The sequence below is a fragment of the Dipodomys merriami genome, unplaced genomic scaffold (assembly GCF_024711535.1).
Source record: "Dipodomys merriami isolate MVZ:Mamm:240054 unplaced genomic scaffold, mDipMer1.0.p SCAF_219, whole genome shotgun sequence".
Lineage (NCBI taxonomy): Eukaryota > Metazoa > Chordata > Mammalia > Rodentia > Heteromyidae > Dipodomys > Dipodomys merriami.
The window spans coordinates 1111784-1121217 of NW_027203593.1; the positions used below are offsets into that span (position 1 = coordinate 1111784).

The 9434-nt window shown below is 36.0% G+C and overlaps 1 non-coding gene across 1 annotated transcript; it reads left to right on the forward strand.

Moving 5' to 3' along the window:
• The first annotated feature begins 9009 nt into the window (after positions 1-9009).
• LOC138834546 (U6 spliceosomal RNA) lies at positions 9010-9111 on the forward strand. Its single transcript, XR_011374184.1, has one exon. It is a non-coding gene; the product is annotated as a U6 spliceosomal RNA (small nuclear RNA).
• The last annotated feature ends 323 nt before the right edge of the window (positions 9112-9434 follow it).

The following is a 9434-nucleotide window of genomic DNA, read 5'->3' on the forward strand; positions in this document are numbered from 1 at the left end:
ACCAATAAGAACTGAAAAGGAGCAGATAAATTCATCCTGCAGATCACAGACCAGAGATAACCAGGAACAAAGACTCCTGCCTGAGTAGAATCCTGACATCCTCACTCCTTCTCATGGAGCAGAGGTGGGAAGGCTGCCCCTCCCCCTCCCACCAGACATCATCTTTGATACTGAGAAAGGCCAGGTTGAGCAACTAGCTCCAACTCAGGTCTTGTAAGAAAACAAAGGAGTCATTTAGCAGGTCATAGGTATCTGACCTGACCTTCCAGGCTCAGATCCACCCAGGAGAAAGTCACCTAGCCCAAGCAGAGAGAGTTCTGCCCCCCAGAGGAGTGACTATCTTCACTGGGTTAACAGAACCAGAGGCTGCCCCTACCTACAGCAGCCTAGACAATCAATTGAAATTCAATAAACATAAACCTTGAGAATGGCTCCAGGCTGGGGTCTGGGAGTGTCTCAGGAGCTAGCCCCTCAGGGAAAAGCTACTGTTTGCTGAAACGCCTCAACCCTACCCAGAACGTAGCCTCATCACAGCATATCCAAACTAGAGGAAACAGCCATATTTCTCTTTCGTGATACTCAAAACAGATCTCCCTCCCACTGAACGAGCCTGAAGGAGGATCACAAGATCCTGGATAAAGCGGAGCATTTTATTGACTGCTCAAACAAACTGATGTAAGAAATCAATCAGGCCACAGGAAAACCAAACACCACAAGCAGACCAAAGACTCCACGAAGAGACTGGTTACAGATACCGGGGAGATACAGGATCTTCCCATTCCTCACACACACACACCCCCGAAAATTAAACAACTCTTTTTGGTACCATTTTTTTAAATTTTTTAATTGTTTTCTATTAATCATTTTTTTCTTCTTCTCCTAATTTTTATTTTAGGTGTGTGTGTGTGTGTGTGTGTGTGTGTGTGTGTGTGTGTGTGTGTGTGTGTGTGTGTGTGTGTGTGTTTGTGTGTGCTTTTTTAAAAAATCGATATTGACATTTTGGTCCTTTTTAAATTGTTTTTATTTTTTTGATTCTTTTCATTTTTTTGTCTTTCTTTTTTTTTTTTTTTTGCGTGACTTAATTGCTGTTTTGCCTCATCCCCAGATAAATACCCTTCATCAATTATTAGAACTTATCCCCCATTGTGTACATAATTAATCCAGAAATGTATTACTTAATTCACAAACTTTTAGGCTTAAATGTTTAATAGCAGTATTATATCTTTATACCATATAATTTTTAAGTAAATATTTTAAGAATTTTTATTTTTTAGTTTTTCATGTCTCCTTTCTATCATCCCCTCCTGTCATCCTATCCTTTTCTTCTTTCAATATCACTTCTTTAAAGTTACATAATTTTTAAATGTTTCACTTTTTAAATTTAAATTTTTGTTTTTCCATTTTTGATTATCTTCTCTTTAATTTCTCTCCTATCATTCTGTCCAATACCTTTCCCTCTCTGAGATTAGGACTTGATTAAATTTACTTTAATTTCTCCACATATTTCTAATCCTATTTTCCCCCACATTTCTCCTTAAACATAATAATTTCTGATTTGAAAAATTCATCTTTGCTGTTCTTAGCCCATTAATGCATAGTTTTTTGATGTTGAATAGATTGTATCTGTTACACTAGGTTCTTTCTGCAGCCATTTTGACTATGCAACTACAGGACTTTGGTTGATGCTTGCCTTAAAATAGTGTTTTAGCAAAAAAATTGGTGTCACTTTCATATCAACTGTGCAGAACAAGCCGGAAAACACGAGAAAAATGGCAAGTCTGGGTATCTCAACTCCCATTCATGATAATCCAGTGACAGAACAGTTAATGAATAATCCGGAGGAGAGTTCCTGCAAAGAGCACTATAAACACTACTGGTAAACGTGGTGAATGAAAAGAATGAAAGCTTGCAAAGGACTCAGTTTGAACGTGAGAGGGAGAGAGAGAGGAGGCAAACCAAACGTTAGTACAGGAATTTCGTGACTGTGAGGAAACTACTCAAAGACTGATACAGTAATTGCGTGAACAGGTTGAGAACAGTCAAAGAGAAATAAAGGAATTGCGTGAGCAGGCTGAGAACAGTCAAAGAGAAAGAAAGGAATTGCGTGAGCAGGCAGAGAACAGATGAAGAGAGACACAGGAATTGTGTGAGTAGGCTGAGAACAGTCAAAGGTAACTACAGGAATTGCATGAACGTGAGGAAGCTAATTAAAGCATAACACAGGAATTGTGACATTGGGATGAGAATAGACAAAGATCAATAGAGGCATTCATGGAATCCATAAACAGACAGCTGAAAGAATTCAGGGCGACCACACAGGGAATGCTGAATGGAGCCCGACAGCAGGAATGGGAGTCCAAGTAATCCATAACCAATCAACTAAGTGATTTGAGAACACCAAATTAAGGAAGTAAAGAAGTTCATAGAAGATCGAAAACAAGGCTCCAACAAAGAATTTGAAGCCATCAAGGCCAACAAATTAGAAGGAAAAGAAATAAACCAAGTAGAAAGACAACAGTAGATTAGAGCATGCAGAAGATCGAATCTTGGGGATTGAAGACAGCCTAGGTATTATAGAGAAAGAACATACAACTATCCAAGACAAATCCAAGAAATATGATAGATCTATTCAACATTTGGAATACACAATCAGAAGGCCTACTCTGAGGACAAATGGTGTAGAGGAGCAGGTAGAGACAGAAGTTAATTGTTGAGGAAATCTGTTTAACAGGATCCTAGTAGAGAACTTCCCAAACATACAAAAAGATAGGCCTATTCAGATACAAGATGCTTGTAGAATCCCAAATAGACCAGAACAGAACAGCACTTCCCATTGTCACATTATAATCCACACAGGACCAATTCAGATCAAGAATAAGTTCTTAAAAATGTCAAGGAGAAAAAATCAATCATCTAGAAAGGAAAACCAATTAGAATCACCTCATATTTTTCAGCATAAATAAGTAAAGCAAGAAGAGCCTGGCAGGCTGTATGCCATGCCCTGAAGACAAACAATTTTCAACCAAGAATACTGTACCCAACTAAACTCTCCTTCATAACTGAAGGTCAAATAAAAACCTTCCATAGCAAAGAAAAACTGAAAAATATATCTCCACCAAACCAGCCCTATAAAAAATACTTAAAGATGACCTACACACAGAAAACCAACAAGACCACAATAATGGCTAAGAAACCACACCCAAACTGAGAATCCAAGAACCATAGGAAAAACCAAGTTTCCACAGCCCCCAAGGAGGTTACCAAACACCTCTCAGTCCTACCTCTCAACATTAACTTAAAGCTCGAATTTAGCAAAATAGACTGTCTAGTTGGATTAAAAAGCAAGATAATTCTATCTCCTGCCTTCAGGAGGCACACTTTACCTATAAAAGCAAACACATTTTGTTAATGAAAGGATGGAATAAAATCTACGAAGCAAACGGCTGCCATAAAGAGGAAGGAGTTGCAATAATAATATCAGATAAAATATGCCTCGAATTAAAATTACTGTAAAGAGATAAAGAAGGTCGCTACATGAGACTTATGGGTTCTCTACTTCAGGAGAATATTACAATTCTAAATATGGAATTGCCAAACAATAGAGCACCAAAATTTATCCAAGAGACACTATTTTCCCTCAGATCTCACATAGGTCCAACGACATTAATTGTTGAGGATTTTAAACACTACCATCCCCACTATATAGATCAAATCAGCAAAAAAAAAATCAACAGGGAAACCGCAGATTTAAACAACTGCATAGAGCAAATAGATTTAACAGACATCTACTGAATATTTCACCCATTAGCATCAGAATACTCATTTTACTCTGCAGTTCATGGAACATTTTCCAAAAGAGATCACATTTTAGGTCACAAAACAAACTTGTTCAAATTCAGAAAAATTGAAGTTACACCTTGAATCCTCTCAGACCACAAGGGAATAAAATTAGAACTCAACACCAAAAAAGTCTTGTAACACATGGAGGCTGGACGACACACTGTTGAATAACCAGGGGGTCATGGAAGAGATTAGAAAGGAAATTCAAATGTCCATGATATTCCACAAAAATGAACACACAAATTACCAGCTCCTCTGGGACACTGCAAAGGCAGTACTCAGAGGTAAGTTTATAGCTCTGAGTTCCTACACCAACAAATTAGACTGATCTGAAACCAACCACTTAATGAGACATCTGAACCACCTTGACAAAGAGCACCAAGATAAACCCCAATTCAATAGATGGAAAGAAATAATTAACATTAAATCCCAGTTAAATGAATTAGAAATTAAAAAAAAAGAGAATGAATCAACAAAACAAAGATTTGGTTCTATGAAAAAATTAACAAAATTGACAAACCCTTAGCAAATCTTATCAGAAAAAGAAGGAACACACCCAAATAGATAAACTCAGATGTGAGAATGGAAACATCACCACAGAAAACAACCAAGATTCTGAACATTATAAGGGAGTATTTTCAAATCTTTATGCTAATAACTTTGAAAACTTGGCAGAAATGGACCTTTTGCTAGCAATTATCAACATGCAAATACTAAACCAAGATGAGTTAAAGCATATTAAGGGGCCCACATCAAGCATTGAAATAGACACAGCAAAAAGAGACCTCCCATGTAAGAAAATCCCAGGACCTGTACAAGAGCTTCAAAATAGAGCTCACACCAATACTACTCCAACTCTTCGATGAAATTGAAAGAGATAGTTCACTACCGAACACATTCTATGAAGCCATCATAACCCTCATCCCAAAACCAGACACGGACTCATCAAAGAAAGAGAAGTATAGACCCATTTCTTTGATGGACATTGATGCAAAACTTCTCAACAAAATTTTGGCCAATCGACTTCAAAAATTCATCCAAAAATCATACACCAATATACAGGATTTATTTCAGGGATGCAAACCTGTTTCAATATACACAAATCAATTAATATAATTTATCACATCAACAAGAGCAAGGATTAAAACCATATGGTTATCTCAACAGATGCACAAAAAGCATTGGACCAGATCCAACACCCCTTTATGATGAAGGTTCTGGAAAAATTAGGAATCCATGGAACATTCCTCAATACAATAAAAACTATATGGAAAACGTACAACCAGCATTATAATTAATGGTGAAAAACTAAAGCCATTTCTGCTTAACTCGGGAATGAGACAAGGATGTCCACTCTCTCAACTTCTCTTCAACCTAGTATTAGAATGCCTAGCTACAGAAATAAGGGATCCAAATAAGGAAAGAAGAATTAAAATTCTCCCTCTTTGCAGATGACATGATCTTGTACTTAAAGAATCCCACGGACACCACTCCCAAATTACTCATGCTGATTCAAACCTGGAAAAATAGCAGGGTATAAAATTAACCCTCAAAAATTAATGGCTTTTCTGTACGCCAACAATGAGAAAAGTGTGGCTCAAATCAAGAAAGCGTTTCCATTTGTAATAGCGCCACAAAAAATAAAATACCTAGGAATTAACCAAAGAAGTGAAGGACTTCTATGATGAAAACTTTAAAATCTGAAAAAGGAAATCAAAACAGAACTTAGAAAGTTGCAAAAACCTCCCATGTTCCTCGATAGGAAGGATGAACCTTGTGAAAATGGCAATATTTCCCAAGGCTATCTACAAGTTCAATGTCATACCTATCAATATTCCAACCGCATTCTTCAAGGAAATAGAAGAGGCAATCCAAAAATTCATATTGAACAACAAAAGACCCCCAATTGAAAAAAGCGATCCTTAACAGAAAGAACAGTGTTGGAGGAATATCAATACCAAATTTCAAACTCTCCTACAAAGCCATAGTAATTAAAACAGTTTTGTACTGGCACAAGAAAAGATCTCAGGAACAATGGAATAGAATTGAAAACCCAGAAATGAACCTACAGACCCATAATCATCTAATATTTGATAAAGGGTCTAAAAAGATAAAATCGAGGAAAGGCTGTTCAGTAAATGGTACTGGCAAAATTGGTTAATCACTTGTAGAAAATTAAGGCTAGACCCTTACATATCACCCTGTACCAGAATCAAGTCCAAATGGATCAAAGACCTCGGAGTCAAAGCAGATATTTTGAAAACATTACAGGATGGAATAGGAGAAACACTAGGTCTCCTTGACAAAGGCTGGAATTTTCTGAAAAGAAATGCAAAAGCACAACAAATGAAAGAAAGGTTGGACAAATGGGATTGCATGTAATTGCAGAGCTTCTGCATGGCAAAGGACATAGCTAGCAGGATCAATGAAAAGCCCACGGAATCGGAGAGGATCTTCACTAGCCATACAACCGACAAGGGTTTCATATCTAAAACAGATGTGGAAATCAAAATTTAAATCCCCCAACAACAAATACTCAAAGAAAATACTGCCCAATAAATAAGTGGGCTAAAGACATAAAGAGAAACTTCTCTGAAGAGGAAAGGAGGGTGACCAATAAAGACATGCAGAAATGCTCAACCTCCCTAGCCATAAAAGAAATGCAAATCAATCAACACTGAGATATCACCTCACCCAAGTTAGAATGGCTATAATCAAGAACTCTAATAACAACAGATGCTGGAGGGAATGTGGACAGAAGGGAACCTTACTTCATTGTTAGTGAGAGTGTAATCTTTTTCAACCACATTGGAAAGTAGTATGGAGGTTCCTCCAAAGACTCCACATAGAGCTCCCCTATGACCCAGCAATCCGACTTTTGGGCATTTACCCAAATGATCACAAACAAGACCATACTAAAGCTACCACACAGATATATTTATTGCAGCATTACCATAGCTAAGATATGGAACCAACCCAGATGTCCCTCAGTAGATGAATGGATCAAGAAAATGTTGTATATATACACAATGGAATTCTATGTCTTTATCTGAAAGAATGATATTGCCCCATTTGTTAGGAAATGGAAAACTTGGAAAAAATTATATTACGTGAAGTAAGCCAGGCCCAAAGAAACATAGGTCCCATGGTTTCCCTTATTAGCAATTACTAGTGTATGTCTGAGACATGCAGGAATTGTTAGATAAGTTGATGTTAGGTGAAGTGAACCCCAAGATAAGAATTCAATTTTTTTTTCTTTTCTGTAATTATTTCTAACATATTTATAAGAAGACTTCTTTGTTACTTTTTATGTCCGTCCCACATGGTATAACCCCTGTTTTCGCTGTATTTGATGTTGGTATAATTTGTGGAGGGGAAGGGGAAAAATTTTTTAAATAGGGATACAGGTGGATCAATTGCAACAATGAGATATACAAGACATTATGTCGAAAAACAAATTTTACAACTTTGGTTGGGGAAAGGGGAGGGGAAAATGAGACGTAAGGGGGGTGAGATGGGAAGAGATAGTAAGGAGAAACAAAGGAGTATGCAACAATGCTTGATAAGAAATGTACTCATTACCTTGCCCATTTAATTGTAACCCCTCTGTCTGGTATTTTCACACTTAAAAAAACACAAAACACCATAAAATATAAAGTGATTTTGATAAAAAATAAAAATGATTCAAAATAAATTATCAATGCAAAAACAATCTTTACAGAAGCAAACTCTGAGATATTACATGACTTTGAAAAGGATAAAGTGACTGAATTTAATATAAATTTAGAAGTATGACCATTCAAAAATACAAAAAGATATTCTTTATTTCATTATATAACACAAAACAGAAAGTAAATGTTGTTTAGATGATTTTTTAAAACACAGTCTCTCTGGTGTTGGGAGGGTGGTTCAGTGTAGAGTGCTTGCCTTGCATGCATGAGGTCCTGGGTTTGATTCCTCAGCACCACATAAGCAGAAAAAGATGGAAGAGCTGCTGTGACTCAAGTAGTATCACTAGCCTTGAGCTGAAGAGCTGAGAGACAGCACCCAGGACCCAGAGTTCAAGCCCCAAAACCAACAAAAACAAAACAAAACACAGTCTCTCACTTTTGTGTGCTCAACATTGTAACACTAGTGCTTCAGTCTAGGGCTAAGATTTTAGGTGTGGACATTTATCAACACTCCTGATTCAGATTCTAATTGATAAAATTTTAATCAATATTTTGTTCTTATTAATTTTGCTCTTTGTAAATTCACATATACCTATAAAAAAACAGTGTGGCCATCCCAATAACATTCTCAAAGTACTTCCTAATGATGACTTACATAAAGTTGTTTTATATTACAACAAGGAAAACAATGCTACAAATAAGGAAAACCAATACATAAATATTAATGATTAATAAAATAAAAAAAACAATTACCACTGTTTCCAGTATTTGAAATGTATTACATATTCGATTTATTATTTTCTCATATTGCTGTACATTTAAAACTGCCTAAGTCTATGATGTTCAACAAGAATTTTATAGGCTATGAGTAGTCTTTAAAGATTACTATTATTATTATTATTATTATTATTAAGATTATTATTTATGGTTCATCTCATCATTTGTATATGGCTTATACCATCATTTGTTCCTCACTAATATATAAAGTAAAGAAGCCTTTAAATTTTAACAGAAACTGTGCAGTTAATGTCTTAAATCTGCTTCTTTACACAAACACTTTGCAACTTCTCATTAGTAATGTTTCTATAAACTCTGAAATGTACATATTTAGTAGTATGTACCATGAATCTTAAATGCTTTATGAAAAAGTTTTATAACCTGCTAAATAGTCTTAATTTTGGCATATATGAGCAAATTCCCAAAATTAAACATATTTAAAACATTAAAACTTTTAACAAACCTTAACACTTTCTATAGTGTTCATTATGGCAGGTTCCTTGTACAGATTAATTGAATTCCTTCTCCTACACATCTGTTGAACAACAAATATCTGGTATTATTTTGTTTTTGACATGTCAAACTTGACTTTATTCTTAAATGTGTTCTTATGTAAGAAATACATGATTCTAAAATTTCACGACAATTCTTTTGAATTAAATTTTTGTGGAATTGTCTAGTTTAAGAAAATCAATTACGCTTTATGTATAAAAAATGTTCTGTGCTCAATTCAGTAGCACATACACTAACATTGGAACAATAAAGAGAAGAATAGCCCCTGACTGAGGATGACACTCAACTTCGTGAAGCATTCTAGATTTTTAAAAGAACAGATGCTGGAGGGGATGTGGACAGAAGGGAACCTTAATGCATTGTTGTTGGGAGTTTAAACTTGTTCGAAGAGTTTGGAAAGTAGTATGGCGGTTCCTCAAAAGACTACAATAGAGCGCCCCTAAGTCCCAGCAATCCCATTTTGGCATTCACCCAAATGATCACAAACAAGACCATACTAAAACTACCAGCAAAACTATGTTCATTGCAGCATTATTTACCAAAGCTAAGATACAGAACCAAACCCGAGGCCCCACAGTAAACTAATGGATCAAGAAAATGTGTGTGTGTGTGTGTGTGTGTGTGTGTGTGTGT